The sequence below is a fragment of the Acartia tonsa genome, chromosome 7 (assembly GCF_053477335.1).
Source record: "Acartia tonsa isolate MP-2025a chromosome 7, ASM5347733v1, whole genome shotgun sequence".
Lineage (NCBI taxonomy): Eukaryota > Metazoa > Arthropoda > Copepoda > Calanoida > Acartiidae > Acartia > Acartia tonsa.
This window is the reverse complement of record NC_137266.1, coordinates 12,229-34,676: the sequence shown is the minus strand read 5'-3', so window position 1 is coordinate 34,676 and position 22,448 is coordinate 12,229. Positions and strand designations below refer to the sequence as shown.

General features: G+C 32.3%; 2 long non-coding RNA genes across 2 annotated transcripts; both read right to left on the bottom strand.

Annotated features, from left to right (window-relative positions):
* Positions 1-12,229: 12,229 nt before the first annotated feature.
* On the bottom strand, positions 12,230-14,212 carry LOC145324640 (uncharacterized). Its single transcript, XR_013881290.1, has 2 exons — positions 14,160-14,212; positions 12,230-13,040 (listed from the first exon to the last, which is right to left on the bottom strand). It is a non-coding gene; the product is annotated as an uncharacterized LOC145324640 (long non-coding RNA).
* Positions 14,213-18,524: 4,312 nt separating this feature from the next.
* Positions 18,525-18,837, bottom strand: LOC145324013 (uncharacterized). Its single transcript, XR_013881169.1, has 2 exons — positions 18,761-18,837; positions 18,525-18,564 (listed from the first exon to the last, which is right to left on the bottom strand). It is a non-coding gene; the product is annotated as an uncharacterized LOC145324013 (long non-coding RNA).
* Positions 18,838-22,448: the final 3,611 nt, after the last annotated feature.

Genomic DNA, 22,448 nt, shown 5'->3' with positions numbered 1-22,448 from the left:
AATGGCACGGCACCTCCAGGGTAGGGGTAAATTTTTAATGGAGGGGGTAACATGAAAAAAAAAAATTTGGGGGTGACTACGGCACCACAAAAATCGTTTGGGGGGGAGTAATCACCCCATTACTCCCCCCCTTGGACGTCTGTGAACATAATCTATGTCAGTCTGAGGATCTTGCTAACCACTGAACCAATTTATGATTTTTTTTATGAGCACAACAAAGCTGCAGGTTGTTATCTACCTTAGAGATATATCAGCCAGAAATTCTTATTCTAATTTTTAAAAAATGCAATCCTCATATAAAAGTAACAGGATGTCTCTTTGTCTTGTGTATTTAAGGATATCTTCACAGTGAAGCATCTAATAGCTAGGTAAGATTTAGTTTAAGAAAAAGAAAATCTCCAAACTACCTAATTTTTTACCTTTTCTCAAAGAAGATAAAGTATAGAATAGAATCCAGGTAGAAGATTCTGCCTGGCTAGCCTGAATTAAAATTGGAACATTTGAAAGACCAAAACGGCTACAAGGCTGTTAGTAAATCACATGATTTAAGTAATTATTCTGGAAAAATATTCAAAATACATTCCTTTTGCAATAATTTACTAAAAGCCTTGTAGCCAAGCCTCGAGCTTTCTCTTCCCTATTCACAATGGATTAAAATCGAATTTTATGTGCAAAGCCTTAAAAATTTTAATTAAAGTAAGCAACTTACTTTTCGAAAATGTACCAAAATTATTGTTCTCAGCATTTATATGATAGGTTTTGCTCCTATGCTGTTTTCAAACTACATCCATACATGAACTTGAGGTAGGGCAGGGGGGGAGAGGGGTTGTACCCATTTAGCTGACCCTTAAAAATTATAAACGTAGTCAATCATACTTATCAAAACAAGGTGTACATAATAAGTAACTTTTCATCTTTGTCTAAACCGACCAAGCATCTAATGCTGTCACTACCTCTGCATGAGGTGTGTACTAGTAGTGGTTGTCTATGTTTGACACCAATATTTATATGGGTTAAAGAGAACCTACTGTCCACTGTAAACAATAGCAATTCAATCATAGTTAAATCTTACAAAACACAATATAAAACTTAATATCATAGGCTTAAAACAAATATTTAACAGTATCTATTAGACTTTGATACAAATTAAACTTTTTTAATTTTGTCCAACTAGTCATTGTGATTTGTACTTCAGTATTATTGTCTTTACTGCGCAAGTCAAAGATTCCTTCAAATTTCCCAGAAATATTTAGGGTTTTCACTTCTATTCCTCCTTATTCTATGGGTTAGCGAGATCCTTTTGTTACAAAAACACAAAGATCCTGATACTTTTATATAAAAGATTGGGGAGAGAGTCCCCAAAGTTCAAAAACACTTTTTTATATACATGGGCTTAAAACTTTCGTGTCACAAGCAAGGCTTCGGATGAAATTTAATTTTTCCCTGAATTATTAATACACTAGTGGTTACGCCCCTAGAGGCCTCTAAGGATTCTTGAGTGCGTGGGGGGAGAAATCAACCCATCCACTTTCAATTGTAGTGTTAAAATAAAAAAATTGATTGGGATGGATATGAAGCTACATTGTAAAGGAAAACCATATCGGTTCAGCGATTATCGAGATCCTTTGCTTTGACAAAGAAAAGCTTACACTTTATGTAATAGGATTACTTAATACTATCCTAATATTAAAAGGACTATGTATTTTTTTAACCATTTTAACATTAGAGTAAAACACTAGAGGGAGAGATGGTTAAATAACTGTAATTCCCTATCGCAATAACCTTGTGCCGACCCTCAATTGGGTCTCTGAAAATCAACTAATGGTAACGGTAATATTAACACAGTTAAGCAGCAGAAAATTATTTGCTAGCAGACGAAAAAGGTCATTGAAAAAGATGGGGATGTAGTTATCTGTATATACATCTATACTATAGATCTGCTTTTTTAATAACAACCAAACTAGAAAACTAAGAAAACTTTACATACGTTCTAGGATGGTTTTAGGCTATTTTTCTGCCCCAATCTTTGAAGTCAGAGTCCCTAGATGCTGGAGGCACGATAGATAGATAGATAAATAGGTGAACATAGATATAATATTTTAAGAAAATCATGAAAATTATCAAAATTTCAATTATATGTAGTTTAAATTTTTGCCACTAGGTGTCTCAATTAAATAAGAATAATATAATTCAAATAACATAAACTCTTTATGAAACAATTATTGTGAATTAAATTTGACATCCAAAAAAATTAAGATTTAATTAAAGAGTTTTAGTTTAATATATAAAATTAAAAAAACACAAGTCATTAATTATTTAGAAATGCATTTAATAGATATCTTATTATACAGAATGAATCACCATTGAAAATAGTTATTTTAAAATAAGTTGAATTTCTGTAAGCGTTGAATTATCATTTCAACGCTATTTAAAATCATTGTCTTCAGATAATGTAAGTGCAATTTCCATGAAAGTGGACTTTTGAAAACCCACTATTATGAACTTCAAAATTCAGTAAAATTTGGGACTTTTACTGAATTTTGGTTCATTGGTTGGTTCATGGAGTTTCTAAATATATCAATGACTAATTATAATCTAAATGAGGTAATTTTGTGGATCATAATTGGGGATGTAAAACAATTTATCGACCATTGTCTTATCCCTTTAGTTCCCTGATATAAATTGCTATATGACAGTAATTATAGATTAATGGATCAATTAAACAAATGTCTATGGAAATAATGTATTTAGATTTTGCTCAGAGAGAAATCCTTTTATATAAATTTCCAAAAAATATTGAGGGTTTTCTATTCTATACTTTATCTTCTTTGTTTACACCTGTATATGGGCCAAGGCATTCCTCCTACCCTAACTATTCATGTCTTCCACCTGGCATAACAAACATTTTTTAATGTCTTTAATTATAACACGGAGTTGGGTAGAGATTTGAACCTACCTCCTCCCCAAAGATGAACGGATTCGCTAGACACTAAGCCATGGTCGTGGGTCATTTACCTAACTAAACATTAGAGATTTACTTTCATGAAGGCTATGGATATGGGCAAGGCAAAAGAAACGCTGAACATTACACACAGCGCTGATAAAAATTTAATGATTCTATATATTAATAAACATACCCTTGTTATTGATTAATCAATAAGGAATAAGACTATTTAAGATATAAAATACTACTTGTAACAATTGAAACAAAAAGATTTACTGTATAGTTTAAATAATATTTCTAAATAATTTTTAGTTTTCAAAATACATTTTATTTTGTTTTGTTTTATGTATATCATATTCTATCTTAAAAATTGAGACTTCTAGCGGCAAAAAGTAAAACTACATATTATGCAATTTTAGACAATTTCCTCAAATTACTTGATCTATCTATCTATGCATACTATTCTATTGGTTGCACCCCGAGCATCTAGGGTGCTCTGTATTCAAAGGGGTTTATAAAATTGGGGGGGGGGGGGGTCAGAAAAATAGCCTAAAACCAACTTATGTGAAGCTTCCCTATAAAAGAGAACTCAATCAGTAGTCAGCAGAAACGTCCCTAAAAAGTAAAACTCAATTGATATTTAGTAATTATTAAACTCCCCCTCCTCAAGTGCGCCTAGAGGCTCTAGTAGCCTCTACTAGTAAATAAATAAAAGTTAAGATTGTCATGGTATAAGCAATGTATTTTTTTTCTAAATCATGTTAAACCATTGAAAAATTATGTAATTAATAAAAACAGCAACTACACAATGTTCTCTTCACAGTGATATGACTAAAGAAGATAATTTTGTGTTACTTTTCTTTTTAAATTTATAAAACAAACGGATATCAAATTATACCCCTCCCTCCTCAAGATCCCCCTAGAGGCCTCTATGGGCGTGGCCGCTAGTACTTTATATAATTGTACAAAGGATTTTCTGATTTCTAATTGCTGGTTGAGGGACTCAAAAATCAGCCATGTGACGTTAAAAAAATTAGTGATTATCCATCTCTTTTTTAGGTGTTTTCTTTCCCACTTATCTTTTCAGCTTCCTCATTTTTATGACGTCACATGGCTAATTTGTTAGTCACTTTGTCCCTCCATTAATTAATGTTATGAGTATATTCATCCTTGTTTTTTCCCAAATAAATCACAGCCAAGTTGTATTAGGATATCCTTTAACACTGTGCGTTAAACCGTTTAGTCTTATTTCCGATTATGGTCCTTTATTTCAACCAAATAATATTCTTTTGTTATAGCATTTATAATACAAAGTAGTAAAATTCAGGGAGGGAGGGGATAATTGGCTGTTTATAACACTAGTTCTCAACGTTTTATTATTTGTTGGATTAACAATTTTGGAGACTTTAGTAAATTATGATTGGTTGGTTCATAAAGTTGAGTGTCCAAATGCTTTAACCACTAATTTTAATCTACAGAAGAGGTCATTTTGTGTATCATCATTTATTTATCAGTAATTGTCTTAACCCTCCTTAACCTGTTTGTCTGTTTGAAGCTTAAGATCTTGAAAACCTCTAGAGGCTAGAGTCATGGTTCAATAAATAAAAAAAATGAATAAACTTTATAACTTTATTATTTTAAGCTGTTTTCAAGAAACACTGATTCTATTTTCTCAAAGGAAATAAATATTAATTAATTAAACACTGCAATATTGTTCAGGAATGAGGAGATAAGACAATGGCCGAAAAATTGATGTACGTTCCCAATGATAATACACAAAATTATCCTCTCTGTAGAATATTATTAGTTTATATAACGTTTTGAAACTCAACTCAATGAACCAACCAATTTTAGATCATTAAAAGTCCCTAAAATTGTTGAGCCAACCAATAAGAAAACTTTGGAGACTAGTGTAAAAAACAGCCCAATTACCCATTATTGCAATTAATTCTTTCTCTCAAAGTAAATTTTCAAGAGATGGAGAGAACATTAGGTTGTTTATTACAATAGTTCCCAAAGTTTTAGATTAACGTTTTCTTATTAGTTGGCTCAACAACTTTGGAAACTTTTATTGAATTTCGATTGTTTGGTTAATTGGTAATTTTGTGTATCATCATTTATTGGCCATTGCCTTATCAATAAATGTATTATCCAGAATACTACCTGGTCCAAAAATTAGAAACTCTTTTCATCTGCTAGCAAATTGCTTTTTGATTTGGAAAAAAATAATTTGTCCATTGTATTATCCCTTTATCTCTAAAGAAATTAAAAGAAAGTAAACATATCTTGTATAATTCGGAAGTACAGTTTAATATTTTCATTTTTTTCCCATGGTAATATCCTTTACAGGGATAGTAAGGGAACGGACATTGGACTGTAAATTACACTGGTACCCAAAGTTTTATTCCAAATTATCTAAGTTCGTTGGCTTAGAAACTTTTATTCAATTTTAATTGGTTAGTTTCAGACTGGTAGTGTTCAAACTTTTTAACCAATGATTTCAATCTACAATTTTAAGCTTGTTTATCATCCCTGGGAATTTATTTACTAATGTATGTATCGATCCTTATTCCGGAAGCAGAGTTTAATAACAAATTTTTCCCATGGTTACATCCTTTCTATCTTTCTATTAATTAAATTAATATATTTATCTAATCTATCTATCTATCTATTACTTTATACTTTAGCGTGAGATATATAGAGAGAAGGTTTAGAAAATAGCTTAAAACCACCCAAATCTATCAATCAAGCTTCCACGAAAATGCATATTCCATCACACCAACCCTTTCTGAGATGTTTTGCAAAAACAAAAAAAAATGCTAAATTTAGAAAGCAAAGTTTCATGAAATTCTTTTCCTCCTGCTGACAAAAGAGTCTCCACCAATTGAGGCAGGTAATTATATACAATATACATCTATACTTATACATTTATTACCCTATAGAATAAATTTTGGTCTGAAGCTCAGGATCTCAATATCTACTGAACTGAATTTAGGTAAACGTCACAGGATGTTTTTCATGGCTATTCAATTTTTAGATTTAGTCATTGAATGGTTTTATGCAATTTTTTAGCCACTTTGAAAACATAGCCCCTTAATTCCAACCGATATTACTTAATATCACAAAATAACTTTCACATTAAAATTACTCTTACGCTTAAAATCTATATAGATAATTTTTTTGCAATTAAAAATTTAATCAAGCACATTTATAAGGAGAGACACTAATATATAATTCGTAAGTACGTATGTCTGACTGAAACATTTAAGTCAAATGGGGATTTTTTAGACTCCTCATAATAAAGAAGACAATTGTTTAACAAGGTTTCGTGATTTTAAATTCATTAAATTCCTGTTCTATATATTTTCTCGTCACATATTCAGTTGTCATAACAAAGAAAAGAGATAATTTATGAAATCACGAAACCTTTCAAAATTATGGTATGTCTTTTGAAGCATGAACAACAGACACACAGACAAAACAATATAAAAGCTACAGATATGCATATTCTTTTGGAATATTCATAGTGAATTATAGAATAGCTTCAATAATAAAAGACAAATTTCAAAGGGATCATTTTTGGTTAAATTGTATAATATACATAAAAGTATTCCCTATCTATACAAGTCGGGGATCTAAAGGGATAAGACAATGAACAATACATTCATGTACATAATCCCCTAATTATGATACACAAAATTACTCATTTAAAGTTAAATATTATTGTGGGAAATTGTTAACATGACAGTGACAGTTTTGAAACCAACGAATTAGCAAGTGTATTTATAAAACTTTGGGGACCAGAAAATTGATTTAAACCCCAGTAAAGATAAACAAGATTTCCCCTTTTGTAATAATTACAACTAGTGGTAGAAACGTTTTGACACTTAACTTATTGAAACAGCCAATTAGAATTACATAAATGTTCTAAAAGTTGTTGAGTCAATGAAATTGAAAGTGTATTTTAAAAACTTTGGGGACTAGTTTGATTTATAGTCCAATGTCCCCTCCCTCCCTGGCACAAGTACATAGTTTTCACAGTAGGTGGGGGGGGGGGGGGGGGGGGCGGAAGTATGATTCATACCCATAAATCAGTAGAAGAAGACTTCCATGTATATACTTTTTAGTTTTTATATAATACCCTTTCCCATATAATATACTAGCGGATGCGCCTCTAGTCTCTAGGGGCTTTGCCCCTAGAGGTATAATAACATCTTCTATTACCTACCCAGCCGAAAAAAAATGTGAATGTATTGCAATTTTTCGGGAATAAATAGCGAATTCGAAAAAATTCGTAAAACGTGTCCCATCCCCCAAGAAAATAGCCTAAAACCACCACAGGACCAATATGTATATTCCTGAGAAGTAGAATCCTATAGGTTCAGTGGTTATCGAGATCTTAAGGGACGGACGGACGGTCAGACAGACGGACATAAATCAAGCTACTTTGTATTATAGATAATTCAGGGTTCGGCAGCTGTGCGTCAGCCGCCTGTAAGCCGACAGGAAAATCAACCTTTTACAATTTTCAAAATCATCTGGAAGTCTAAACCTAACCAAAATATGGCACTCCTTCTTATTAAAAAAACATCTAAGCGGGTTTATACTTGAGGCTAAGTCTCGGCTGCCGAGCCCAGATAAATAAGAAAATATTCCCAGTATGAAAACCAATTTAAAATTTCTGCTTATCATTTTTAGTTATTACTCTGCTGTTGGGATTTTTTCTGTAACTATTTATTTCAGGGATCTTAAGGAATAAGACGATAGACCATAAATTGATGTACCCACCCAAAATTACCCTTGCAAGTTATTGATTAAAAAAAGTTTCGACCAGCCAATCAGAATTTTAAAAAGTTTTTGTGCTAACAAATAAGGTAGAAATTTGTGTACCAGTGTAATTTACAGTGCAATGTTCCCTCTCTCTCTAGAGTTCTTTCTATATTTATAAGGGATCTTATGGGATAAGACAAAAGACCATAAATTGATGTACCCACCCAAAATTACCCATTAGCCAATGTTTTTGTGCCAATGAATACGATAATGTGATTGTAAAACTTTGGGTACCAGTGTAATTTACTATACAATATCCCATCCCTCTCTGGGTTTTCTGTCTCTTTGGGTGAGGGAGACTTTCAATTTCTATCTATCAACAAGCTGGCTGCTACCCATGTATTTACTATTTATACATACATTTTATTATCTATCTATCAAATTCACCCTATCTATCTAACTATCATATATGGATGAACTAAATTGTGCCAAAAAAGTTTGATAGTTAGTATGGAGAGAGTTTTGGATACAAAAGTCCTAATAACATTAGATTGAATAAATATAAAAAGTATGGACATATTATCATATGCTCTAAATCAAAGTTTGATAATTAGAATGAATTTATTTTTACTTGGATCTTACACCAGATTATCATGTTTTCTAATACAGTAAAACTAGTAGCTGGCTAAAAGAGTGATTCCTCATCCAACCCTTTTTACCCCCTTCCCTGCTTATGTTATTATGGAGAGAGCATTTTAGAAAGCTTTTGATACAAAAGTCTTAACATTTAATAAATATGAATAAAATGGACATACTATACAGTATTTAAAGAGTAGAGGCTCTAATAACAAAGTTTAATATAATGAGAGCATTTTAGATTGCATTTGAGAAATTAACATTTTTCCTAAAACAGACAGACAAAGTAAAATAAGAGTAGCTAATGGATATAGAATGCATGGAGATATTAGCAAAGCTGATAATATGCTACTTTTAGCTGACTAATACAACTATACCCCCAATCAACCCCTCCCATCCTACTGGAGAAACGAACTGACCAATAAATAATGTCCATGTAATTTCCCTGTCAAATTATCAACGTATTCTATGCTTATTGAGTAGCTTCTATACTTAAAAAATGTAAATAAAACTAATGTAGTAAGCTGCCAAACAGAATACAATATTTCTATACCTCAAAATCAGTTTTTAAACATAGTTTAAAAGCTTTTTACCATAAGGAAAAAGGATAAGAGGATGAATACTCACCCCAATTTCATTGTAAAATATTACTTCCCCCCTACTAAAATAATTTGTCTGCTATTTATCTAAACCGTCCGCGGCTTTTTGCATCTTAATCATAACCTATTCTATATATGTAAAAAAAATAAAAAAAAATTTATCTTATTAATTATTATTATTTTTCTGTAATTTATTATGTTTTAAAAAAAATTAAAGAAAATATTTAAAATACAATTTGAGTTAGAATCATAAAAAACAAACAGCCGCGGACGGTCTTAGTGCAGCAGAAAAGTATGTTTCGCCTAGTTAAAAAATAGGAGGGTTCACCTTTTATGATCAAAAATTTATTTTTTTTCAAATTAGCCTAAATGTAATATTTAAATCTAATTAACATGATAAAACTTTTAAATGTTTACTAATAAAAAATTAATAGTTTAGCTCTCAGCCACCAGGTTCGCTAGTTGTCTACTTCAAAGACATACATTAAAACTAAGGCTAAATATTAAATAAAAAATTTCATAACTGAATAATCTAAATAAGTGAATAATCTGTAATGCTATCTATGTTCTTTCTCAGACAATACTCGTTTTTACAATATTTTTAACATTTTCAAGTGATGTTATTTACCCCTCAGGGTTTGGCCCTTTAGTGACAAAAATCCAAAACAAGAAAATTCAGGCAAAATAAAAATTGATGAACGCTTTGATATTCTAGTTCTATATCCAAAGCTAGATGGCACTGAAAAACTGATTATTATAATTTACAATCAAATGTTCATATTAAATTTGTAAAAACGTTTATTTATTAAAAAATATAAGTTAGATAGACTGCAATATAAATCTTATAAGCTGATAATGAGTGTTATGATTAAAGTCAGTAGCAAAGTCATGAAAAATTAATAATGATAATTTTATATTCTTTCATTAGGTTTCATCAGAATGGATGATAATTCAAAATATTTCTATATCATCCCTTAAAAATTAGATTTATGCTTCAAACAGCAATTATAATTGTCTTGAAATTATATTTAATTTTAAGATATTCCCATTTTGAAAAGTGGTGGAATAACATTAAAAATTCAGCGCGGCAATTGCTCAATATAGGCCTCTAGGCCCACTGCCTATTTTAGTCCTTCAAATACCTCGATTTCTCTCTTTTATTATTTTCTCTATGCTTTTTACTAATTAATAGTGGCAACAATTAAATTAGTAATCTCTAAATCTTAAATTAAATTTTATGAATTGAGTAAAGAAAAGGCCTGTTTAGTTTGATTCTAGTATGAGAATGACTAGAAAAATAGCTTAAAACCATCCCAAGCTTTGATATACAAGAGATTGCGTGATTTTACATTTATAAAACCTTAACATTTTATAAAAGTTATTTTATTTCTATCTCAAAGTCTTGGGATGGTTTTAGGCAACTTTCCTGCTTTATTTCCCCTTCGAAAAATTAGCTCAAATGTGAAATGTGCTCAACCGCGTTAGTTGTTTCATAAAGAATGAAATATTTAAGAAGTATATCTTGGTATTGAGACGGTTGCGTGATTATTCAAGAAAAAAGGAAAAATATTAATTTCCTAACCTGACATTAGGTAGTAAACAAACGAAAAAATCAAGGATCTTAAAAGATAAGACAATGACTGATAAATTGATGCACATCCCCAATCATTATACACAAAATTGTAAATTAGAAATAGCAGTTGAAACGTTTGGACACTCAACCTAATATTAAGTCCCAGAAGTTGTTAAGTCAATAAATAAAAAAAACTTTATTATAAATCTTTGGGGACTAGTATAATAAACAGCCCATGGTTCCCTTCTCTCTCTGAAACATATATTAAAAACTGTTCTGTATTAAACTAAGTTAACTCCCATTCTAAAGCATTTCATCATAACTTTTTTTTCAATCCCTCTATCTATCTATCTATCTAGCTCCTAATACTTTGGGGACTAGTGTAATAAACAGCCAATTGTCCCCTCTCTCTCTGGAAAAAAAAATATATTAAAAACTGGTCTGTATTAAACTAAGTTAACTCCCATTCCAAAGCATTTCATCATAACTTTTTTTTTCAAAAATCCAATTAAAAAAAATTCAACTTTTTTTCAATCCCTCTATCTATCTAGCTCCTAATACTTTGGGGACTAGTGTAATAAACAGCCAATTGTCCCCTTTCTCTCATAAATAATATATTAAAAAACTGATCCATATTAAACTAAGTTAACTCCCATTCCAAAGCATTTCATCATAACTTTTTTTTCAAAAATCCAATGCCAAAACATTTAACTTTTATTCAATCCAACTATCTATCTATCTATCTCTTAGGTCCTAAAATTTTTATATTATACTTTTTAAAACTAAAAATGTTTTTGGGGGTTCGACCTCAACCTTCTTCAAGAGATCTTTGTGGCCTCTAGGGGCGTAGCCAATAGTCAATACTTAAAGGAAAAACATACTCCTTTTTAATTTTTAAAAATGCAATAAAACAAGGATGACAACATCCATAAGTAGCGAAGTACAAAATCTATTATAAAATAGACAAACAGACAAAGTGAGTTATAGAGCAGATTATGAGTTATCATGACAAAGAAAAAAAGAAAGAGAGAGAATATGCAAAAACTTAAAATCACGAAACCTTTCTCCCTTAATCTTAATAATATCTAGGAACATTTCCTTTATTTATTTAAATAAAACTTTCCTGTAAAGAAGAACCTAATTGGTCCAGTGCAGTGGTTGGTAATCCTTGATCGATTATATAACATTAACCTAAAATATTATATTGGTAATCACGCAACCTTCCAACAACAAAATATTTAGTATTACGACCTTATAGGCCGTTAAATAGCCTAAAACCTGTCTAGGGCAAGACTTAAGAGAGTATTTTTCTGCCCCTTACCTTCCCAGAGCCCCTTTATTATACTGAAGCAGCCGTTCATATAAATGAAATATAAAAAAATACAACATAAATTCTGTGAAAATCTTCTCCAAATATAAATAATTTTTTAGTGGCCTCTAGGGGCTCTGGAGTAATTTGAATTTGATAACCCATTTTTACTTTAGATTTAAAAAGACAAAATAGAAAACAAATTTGGAGGGGTAAATTTATTTTGGGAGGGTTATGTTTCTCGATCCCCCATAATAGTTTAAAACCTTCCAAGGACCTATCAAAAGTTACCCTGTAAAGGAGAACCATATCGGGTCAGCGGTTAGCAAGATCCTTTGGTACAGACAGACATACTGACAACCATCCTATTACTTTTATATAAGAATACAAGAAAAATATAAATTTTAAATATTTATTTCAATGTATAACATCAAATTCTTAAAAAATAACTATTCTAATATGGGTTTCAAAATGAGATTTATTTCCGCAGTAATAAAACCGGTTCTGAGCCACACTGGAAACCAAAATAATAATCATATTGTATTATAAACAATTGTCAAGGGCCACAATGCCTGGGCCAACAAAACAGATTTAATTTTCTGCGGACAATTCTGTCTGTAAAACATTGTGAAAACTAGTTTCTAACTGAACATATAGCATTTATAAATATATGAATAGATCATTGGGATCATGGAAAGAAAACGAAGTTGCAGGTTTCATCGTATTTTCACAGGTGCTTTTCTCCTATTTATTCCCCTGCGGGGCATATTTTCTAACTCTGCGGGACAATCATTAACATTTACTTAACCTAACCTAACCTAAAATAACCTTTCAAAAGCTACTTTGAAAATAAAATGAAACCCGCAAATTTGTTTTCTTTCCATGACCCGATCATTGACATATAACTGGAGTTGTATTCTGCATCAGAGGTCACTACTTTCCTTCCATGCACTTGTCATACTGTTCATAAGCATCATCCCAAGAGAGACCTTTAGTGAAATCCTCGAAAGCTTGATAAAATTCTTTCACACATCGATCTGGATCACAATGTTCTACAGAATGAAGGGCTCGACGGCCACATCCCAATCTCCTACAATAACTCCAGGATCGATTTTGACGATTGCAGGGACTGCACAGATTAATTTCTACACATCGATCTGTCCCTTGCTGCATAGACAAGTTCACCACCAACAGGACAGAGAGAAAAACCTAAACAAAAAATATAATAATAAACGACCCCAATTTTAGAGAAGATTTTCTTGAAAAAAAGTGCAGAGTGTAGTTTTATCCTTAGATTCAATTAGCTCCCAACTTTTTTTAAAAGAGGCATTTTTTTAAATGGGGGGGGGGGTCAAAATCTAAAACATGGAGAGATGGGACAATGGGCTGTTTATCACACTAGCCCCCAAAGTTTAACGATTACGTCGTTTTATTTATTGGCTCAACAAATTTGGGATTGTTTGGCTCATTAAGTTAAGTATCCAAACTTTTCAAGCGCTTATTTTAATCTATAGAAGGGGTAATTTTGTGTGTCATCATTTAGGATGTACGTACATCTTTTTTTTCACCATAGTCTTATCCCTTTAGATCCCTGTTACATTTGTTTCATAAAATATCTTAAAACCAGGAATAAGGTATAACCAACAAGCAAAATAAATCTAAAATAATATTTGGGGGACAAATGGAGAGGTCGTCAATTTTACGATGTGTTGCCCACCAACGACAGCTGAAAAACACGTATAGGTTTCGTGATTTTCTTCCGAATTAATTTCGTTATTGGTATGAGCTGTCTTAAAACAGTTAAAAAAAAATCAAAACGCAAAAGTGAATGAAAAAATACTTAATGCATTAAACATTATTAGAATCAAAAGAAATGCACCAAAACAAGGATGACAACATCTATTAAAGTGAAGATTTAAAATCAGAAAGAATGACAAATGAACAATTACTCTTGTGGAGTGTCAGAACTTAATTTCAACTTAAATGGGCATACAGACATTCTGGTGACGTTTATAGAGTTGCTGCGCTTTCTGAATTTTACCTAACTTAGGAATCATTGTGCAAAGTTTGAGATGTCTGTTTTAATAATTAAATTATACAAAATTGTTGTAAAAAAAATACGGACAGGCCGACCATAATTATTGAAAAGGGTCCCTTAAAAAAAGTTGTGCCTTTGAAATATTTTTTCTAAATAACATCTTATGCAATTTAATTAAAAGATATGTATACTGTATTACAGCATAAATATATATATATATATTTTATAGTAAAACAACGTTTTTTACTTCAATTTTATTTATCTTTAAATATATAAATTGTAAAACTTACACAACAGATTTTGAACTGCATAGTACGTTCTTTGTAAAAAAGTAGGCAAAGACAAACGAGTAAGACTAAAATTAGCCATATATATACAAATCCTGTTTCCACCTTTCCCCTAAAATCGCACTCATTTTTTAAAAAGGTTTTTAAAGCATATGCGTACAAAGCACTCTGTTTAAGAAAGGTAGGGAGGGGGAGGGGGGAGGGGGTGGTATTTGAAACTTTTTCACCACTTCCTTGTAAATAAAATTAGCCTACTTATAATACAAAGTAGAATGACGTTTGTCTGTCTGTCTGTCTGTCTATCTGTCTGAAGCTTAAGATGTCAGCGAATTGGGCTTTACTCTTTAGGGAATATACCTACTGGTATATCTATGGTTTTAAGCAATTTTCTTTTTCAAACTAAAATTTAAAAAGGGGGGTCAACTAACCCCCATCCCCCACCAATTTATTTTCTTTCTTTTTAACTCTTAAATACAAAAAAAAGGTTGATGCAAAAGAGACTAGGGGCGAAGCCGCTAGTATAGTATAAAGTGCGCGGAATTTCCTGTTTTTTAGAGGGGGAATTACAAAAATCTTCAGGGCTAACCAACTACCAGTGATTAAGGGAACCTTTGTTATTTTAACAACTTTGGGGGATTTATTAAATTGTGATTGGTTGGTTCATTTAGTTGAGTGTCAAAACATTTCAACCACTAATTGTAACGTAAAGAAGAGGTAATTTTGTGTATCATAATTTGGGATGTACACCAATTGATCAACAATTGTCTTATCCCTTTAGATCCCTGGTTAACTAAACTCAATACCAATAATACTTTAACCCTTAACAGTCGGGCCCCTTGCTGCACCTTTATCCGTCGAGGGGGGGGGGGGGGCGTTAAACTTCCCCCCTCTTCCTATTGGAGCTAGAAGGCTAAAATTTTTTGTGCAAGTCAGAAATTGCGGTCATAGGAGCCTTTAAAGATTTCTGGAGACCTGAGGAATCAGGACCTACAGGATCATACCTGGAATCTGAAATTGACTTGAACACCTGTATTTCATATGAGGTTGTACTATTAGAGGATATTTTAGTATTGTGGTAGGATAAAATGTTGTGTTTAAGTCAAAAAAATACTTTTGCTTTTTACCTGGATGACCTTGCCAGGTTTGCTGTCAACCTGTGCCCGCCAGGATGGAGATATTCAAAAAATTCCAACCCTCAGTTATGTGTCATACCAATACTTAAAAAGTCAACCAGTTTGGGCTCTTTATCTTTCACACACAGAAAATGAGATAAAAAAACCAGAGGGGGGGGGCGTTTAACCCCCCCCCCCCCGCCCTCCGACAGTTAAGGTTTATGCAAAGCATCTCAATAACCAAGTTATAAAAAATTTATGCACTTAAACAAAAAACTGTAATTAGAACATTTTTGTTTATATTTTGTATATAAGGTGTGCTTTATTAAGTTTTGACACTCTTGTTCTCATCCTTTTAGATTTTGGTTTTAGATATCTTCCATCCAAAATAGAAAGTTAAGTTAACGTATACATTAGAAATTTTTAAAAGCGAAGCTTTTCTATAATTAGGGTCGGTCCGTCTGTCCGTCCGTAAGTTCGTCCGTCAGTACGTTTGTCCGTCCGTACGTACATCTGTAACAAATAGCTCTTTTCATTAATTTTGGCATGTTAGAATTGTCCTATCGATTTCAAACTTTGCATGGTGATTCCTGTAGTAGTTAGGTACGATTTAGAAAGCATATCAACTCTATAATCGTTACCAGAATGTCCGTATGTCCATTTTAAACATATTGATTTTTAACTTTTTTAACAATAAATTTGTATGTGATAAAATCGTCCGATTGTTTTGATTTTTGGAATACTGATTCTTAGGACAACAAAGTTCAATGTTATAAGCAAAGCATCTCTATAATCAAGTCCTAAAAACGTAAGTATGTCCTTAACCTTATCCTGTTTTCTGCAGTTTTTTAACAAATTTAATTAAAATTTTGATTCGAGGTTATACATTTCTGTTCTGATTTTTCAGTTTTGACACACTACAAGTATAAATGTTCGTTTGTTCTACCGTTTCATAGCTTCGCTTTTATGGATGGGGGGGGGGGTATCGATTTTTCTCACTCCCACCTTCAATGCCCCTAGAGGCTTCTAGGGAGCGTATCCGCTGTTAAATCATAAAATAGAAGTCACAATTTTAGAGGGGGGTTCACAATTTAATTAAAGTTGTTTTTATTGCTTTATACGTTATTGGTTTGGTAAAAGAAAAGCATTTCTATAATTAATAATAACGTTTTTTTATGTGTTGGCTTAACAACTTTGGTGTCTTTATTGAATTGAGATTGGTTGGTTCATTAATTATCCAAACGTTTCAACCACTAATTATTATCTAATTGAAGGGGTAATTTAGTGTATAATCATTGGGGATGTACATCTAATTAACAGTTGGCACGTTTGAAAACAACCGACCCATCAAAATTCAATAAAAGGTTGTTAACCCATTAGTGCCGAACTGGGCATTAAAACCCGGTTCTGAAAAATGGAAAAAAAACGGTTTCCAGCTTCATAATTGCATCATTCTCAGTATGAATCCCTCCTCTACTACCCTGGCTTTCATTTCCCCCTGGAGCAGGCAGTTTAGCTTACTTCCGTTTGCCAGTATAGCTCAACAAATTTTGAAAATCATGAAAATTCAAAATACCCCTTCTAACTTTTTTGTTTTTATAGTAAAGTCGCTGATTTTTTTCGTGAAATCTAATGTTTTTTTTTCTATTTGTGAATTCGTTTTATTCAGATTATTATTTTTATATGATTTTTTTATCGTTTTTTTACGCCCTATTATGACCCGGTTCGGCTTGGCCATAAATACCCGACAGTTTTAAAACCTGGCTCGGTTTCGGTTTTTATTACCCGGTTTTAACTTTTCAACCAATAAAAATAACAATTAACGTCATTAGTAAGGGTTTAAGCCACCATAATAACCCTAGTAATCTCTATATGTGTCACCCAATAGTTTTATGATTGTTTTCTGATATGTAACACCCAAATTTTATATGTTCTTTTTTTGTAGTGTGTGTCTTTTAAAACTTTGAGCAACGGGTTTTTTTACCCGAAAACAGCGGCACCTATAGCCGAAACACTAAATTTGAAATAAATTGTTTCGTATTATACTTGTAGCTCTATAGATTACATGAGGTTGTGTAGTTTTCAATTTCGGATCGTATCAAAGTTCTAAAAAGTGTTCATCTCACTTTTGGCGTTCAAAAATTACATTTTTCGATTTTTGGTCGAAATAACCGGGTTTTTACAGCAAAACCGGGTTTTAACGCCGGCGGAAACCGCCCAAAACGGGTAATAATGCCTTGTTGGTATTTATGGCCGAGCCGAACCGGGTTTTTTTGCAACTTTCCTGTGCACGCCACTAGAGCAAAACAAAAAAATACGAATTCCGTTTTGACCATTATAAAGCTTCCCTGAAACTTTCAGCTTGATCGGCCCATAAAAGTGGCGCTCAGCACTAATGGGTTAAACCACATATAAGAGAAAACGTAAATATAAAATTTTTGGGACTAGTGTGTAATAAACAGCCTTCCCTTGTTCCACCAATAATTGTAATCTACTGATGGGGTAATTTGTGTATCATCATTGGATAATATATATGAATTTATTGGCTATTGTCCTATCCCTGTAGATTCCTGGAATTTTTTGTGTATCATCATTGCATAGGCTATGGGTTTATTCATGAATTTATTGGCCATTGTCTTATCCCCATATATCCCTGGTTTTAACAAAGCACATCTAATGAAATAGGAAAGAATTGCTTTTCAACTAGTATATACTGGTATGAACTGCGCGTTTAAGGACAATCCCAATTCTTTGTAGGCAGAGAGAGGAAGAAATTTTAACTATCTTTTTTGGTTTAGGGTAGTTAAAATTTTTTGATAAATATGTTTTCAACTGGTATATACTAGTATGAAACTCACGTTTGAGAAAGAGCCTCATTTTGGGAAAAGGTAGAAAAACGACTTTCTTTTTAAAAGCGAAGCTTTTCTATAATTAGGGTAGGTCCATCTGTCCGTCCATCACAGAGAGATAGTTTTTTTCGTTAACTTAGGCATGTTAGAATTGACCTATCTATTTCAAACTTTGCATGGTGGTTCCCGTAATAGTTAGGCACGATTTAGAAAAGGGTAGCAACACTATAATCCTTACCAGAATGCCTGTATCTCTGTTCATAACTTGTTGATTCTTAACTTTTTTACAACAATTTTAGGTTTGGTAAAATCTTTAATTTAGTCATGTTAGATTTGTTCTATATTCATAAAAAGGACGCGCACCAACTATTCTATTCCCCAACAAGGAAAAAAATCAACACATCAGCTCCGAATATTTTCGTTTATTGGCATAAACATCATCAGGGTCTAAAAAAATATTAAATTTTTTCACAAAAAAGTATAAGAAATGGTTATATACACAATAACATAACAAATCATTTTAGCAAAATGGTCAAAATTTAAAGAAACAAGGACAATTATATCAACAAAAAGCGTAGTAACAACAGGACTATGTAAATTTAAAATATGTAATAAAAAAATTCTATAAGATAAAACAACTTACATGGTTATTTATATACATTTTTTCACATAAAATTTAGCAGTATCTTCGTGCATTGTCAAGAATTGAATTAGTTTTTTGGGGGAAAATTAGTTTGATAACAATACAGGCGGTCAAAATGGTCAAAATTTGGGCGGTTGTTGAAAATCATCTGTTTAAAGGGTTAAATAACTATTACAAAAATGTTATATATAATAAAGACAAAAAACGGAGGTACAAGAAAAAAAATTTAAGGTTGCAACTGGCAATTAATAATTTCTGTTTAATCCAAAGATTACAGTATTTTTTTCTAAAATCCAATATTTTTCACGAACATCTAATAAAGTTTTATCTTTTTTATTTAATTTTTCAAAAGGTGTAAAAATCATATCTGAATGAGAGTGGTTTCTACTGTTAAAATGCTTTGGTACAGGTTTCTCATTCTTTTTATTTATGATATCCCATGAGTGGCTGTTAAAGCGTCTACACACAGGTGTCGTAGTTTGGCCTACATATTGCATATCACATTTTTTACATTGAATTGAATAAATAATATAACTATCAGAGCATTTAATTTTAGATTTTATAGGATATTTCTTTTTTGAATGACTAGCAACATGTTAGATAAGATAAGATAAGATTTTCCTCATAAAGGTACAACATATTTTATTTTAAATAGTTTTATAATGGTTACTATGTAGTTTGATGCATTGATTTCTTGATTCGCTTGTGGATTGTGTGTTTTTACATAGCAACAGGTTGGTATAGTACCTTGCATGGGATTGAACACGTCTCCACCTAGTTCATTTTATAGCGGTACAAATAATTAATTTTATTTTCGTAATGAATCCCATGCGACATTGCACCAGTTGGATGGCGTAACCCTCTCAGGGTTGTTGAGCCTCTGGTATACTTTGGCGCTTGCCAAGCCAGTGCAATGTCCGATAAACATAATAACATAATAAGGAATATAAAAATGACAAGTTATATTCTACTGTGCGCAGATATCCTCCTACCATTGGTCGCGACCTCTCCAAGTGTAAGTTTGGAACAATTAAGGAACCAAAGCCTTCCTAGGAAGTCACTATTCCCGTCGTGATCCTTGGCAACCCTACTCGACACATTTCCTTTTAAACATCTGTTTTGAAAATCTAGTGTGAATAACTCCCCATTGTGAATGGGGGTGTATTCACACCCGACCCCAAGATAACGGCGCGTATTCCCGATAAAACCAGCCAAAAAACTCCAGGAGCCGAAATATAAAAAACAAAAAAGAATTCTGAATTGAAGAGATTTTTATTGATAATATCAGCGGTATGAATGGTGTATGATATAAACGATATATGGAATAGGAGCATGAACAAGGAGTTGAGGTGTGAGTTCGATTCCTACGGAATCTGAATTTGATTTTTGAGCAGGGGTATATTCCCAGTGCGTTTGGGTTCGATTCCTCCGGAATCTGATTTTGTTTTTTTGAGGCTGGGGTATAAGTCCCAGTATATATATATATATGGGTTCGATTCCTCCGGAATCTGATTTTAATGTTTTGAGTATTTTTCGTTGCAATTGTATTGCAACGTGATTACAGACATACAGTGTTTATTTAATTTACTATTTTGCAATGTACAGGGGAGGGACAATCAGAGATAGCGATAGTTCTGTTATGTTTTGACTATGGTTACACAAATCACAACCAATATCTCGTTTACTACATTTAAAGAAACCATTTCTATTTCTCATTTCATACCTATGGATGGGATACAATTTAGCACTGATCAAGTGATCGCCTAAATTGCGTGCTCTTTTGTACCCAACCATAGGCATTTTCGGAAAAGATATTTTAAAACTGGGATCCTTATTTGCAATAACATAGTGCTTTTTAATACTATCATTTACATTTATAATTCTTGGGTCATAAGTTAAAGAAAACATTACTCTATTATTTTGTTTTGGATGAATTACTTTTTCTAAAGTTTTACTGCGTGGAATATTTTTGAGTTTGTCAAAGGATTAAAGTAATATATATAGAGCGATAAATAGTATATGTAACAACCACCCCTTTTCAAAGACCTTCTACCGACTTTGGATTGGGTCCTTGAAATCAGCTGAATCTTTCAAAAATGTAAATACAGCCGGGTGCTGGCAAAAGAACCAAGAGCAAATTGTAAACTAATGTTAACACAAGGACGCCCAAGCTTTTTACTTTGTATTGGGGTAAAATTAGGGGTTCTATACGTTCAAGGGGAGTAATCTAACATATTTAAAAACAACTTGAGAGGTGGGTATTATCCTCTTAGAATTTTTTTTTTCAATATTGAAAATTTGAGTACCCCCCCCCCCCCCCCCCCCCCGACAGCGAACTATGAACTCTGGCCGCAGCGCTCGGCTCCCTAGCCTGCCTAGCCGCAGCGCTCGGCCCCCTTGCCTGCCTAGCCGCAGCGCTCGGCCCCCTTGCCTGCCTAGCCGCAGCGCTCGGCTCCCTAGCCTAAAACCTAACCTAACCTAAAATAGTTGTTCGTCGGTAGTAGGAGGGGGGGGGGGGGGGGGGGTGGTACAAAATTGAAAAAAATTGAAAAAAATTTTTCTAAGAGGATAACGCCGAGAGGTGTAGATAAGAGGATTCAAAGCCTAAAGGGATAAACACCCTTTTACCCCTTTACTTGGACGTCTATGTATCAGCTATAATGATTCTGCATTTTTCCTAGTTAATTTCGTTTTTGTTTAAATACTGTTCATTTGTTGAAAAATATTTTGAAAATTATCTATTGATCTCATAAAACTGACAATAACCCAATTACTTAAAATAAGGACATAGTTAATTTGCCACCACCTCAGGGAGAGTTCAACCCTTTATGGAAAAATAATTGAAAACAACGTAAATTCAGGCAAAAAATAAATTTGGGAACATCTGCAATATATTAGTTCTATATTTGTCGCTAGACGTCACTAAAAACTTGATAATTTTGATTTGCAACAAAGTATTCACATCATTAGGAAAAATGTCTTGTTAATCACAAATAACTAGGTTTAACAATTCAGTAGTGTAAATCGGACAAGATGATTATTAATATAATTGTATAGTCAGGAGCCTAGTTGTAAGAAATTGATAATGGCAGTTTTAAATACTTCACCCAAGTTTAGACAGAAATGACAATTTTTCACAAAAATTGTCCCTTTCTTTTTCAAAAAGCAGAAGAAAGCATTAAACAGCTGAATTTAGAAAGCAAAGTTTAATGAAATTATTCTCGTCTGCTGAGCTTTAGGGTCTTTGCCATCGGATATCATTTAGTAATCTGTTTATACATCTATACTATAAATTTATTGTCAAAGGCATTTACAATAATTTTGGCATTGTAACCACGGCTTAATAAATTTATTTTGAGTTCATTTAATCTTAACAGAAAATTTTCATTTGAAGTACAAATTCTTTTTAATCTGTATGCTAAAGAGTAAGGTATATTGCGACAAATAAAACTGGGGTGACAACTTTGAGGCATTAAATAAGTTATTCTGTCTGTATCTTTTGTAAATAAATCACATTCAAATTTACAAAGATCATTAATCCAAATTGTACAATCAAGAAAATCAATTGACCTAGGTCTTACATTTCCAATTGGTAATCTATTAACATCAAGGTTGCCATTTTTTCATTTGGTTTTAACGATAACATCATTTAATCTATATTCACATGTAAATTTAATAGTAGGATGAT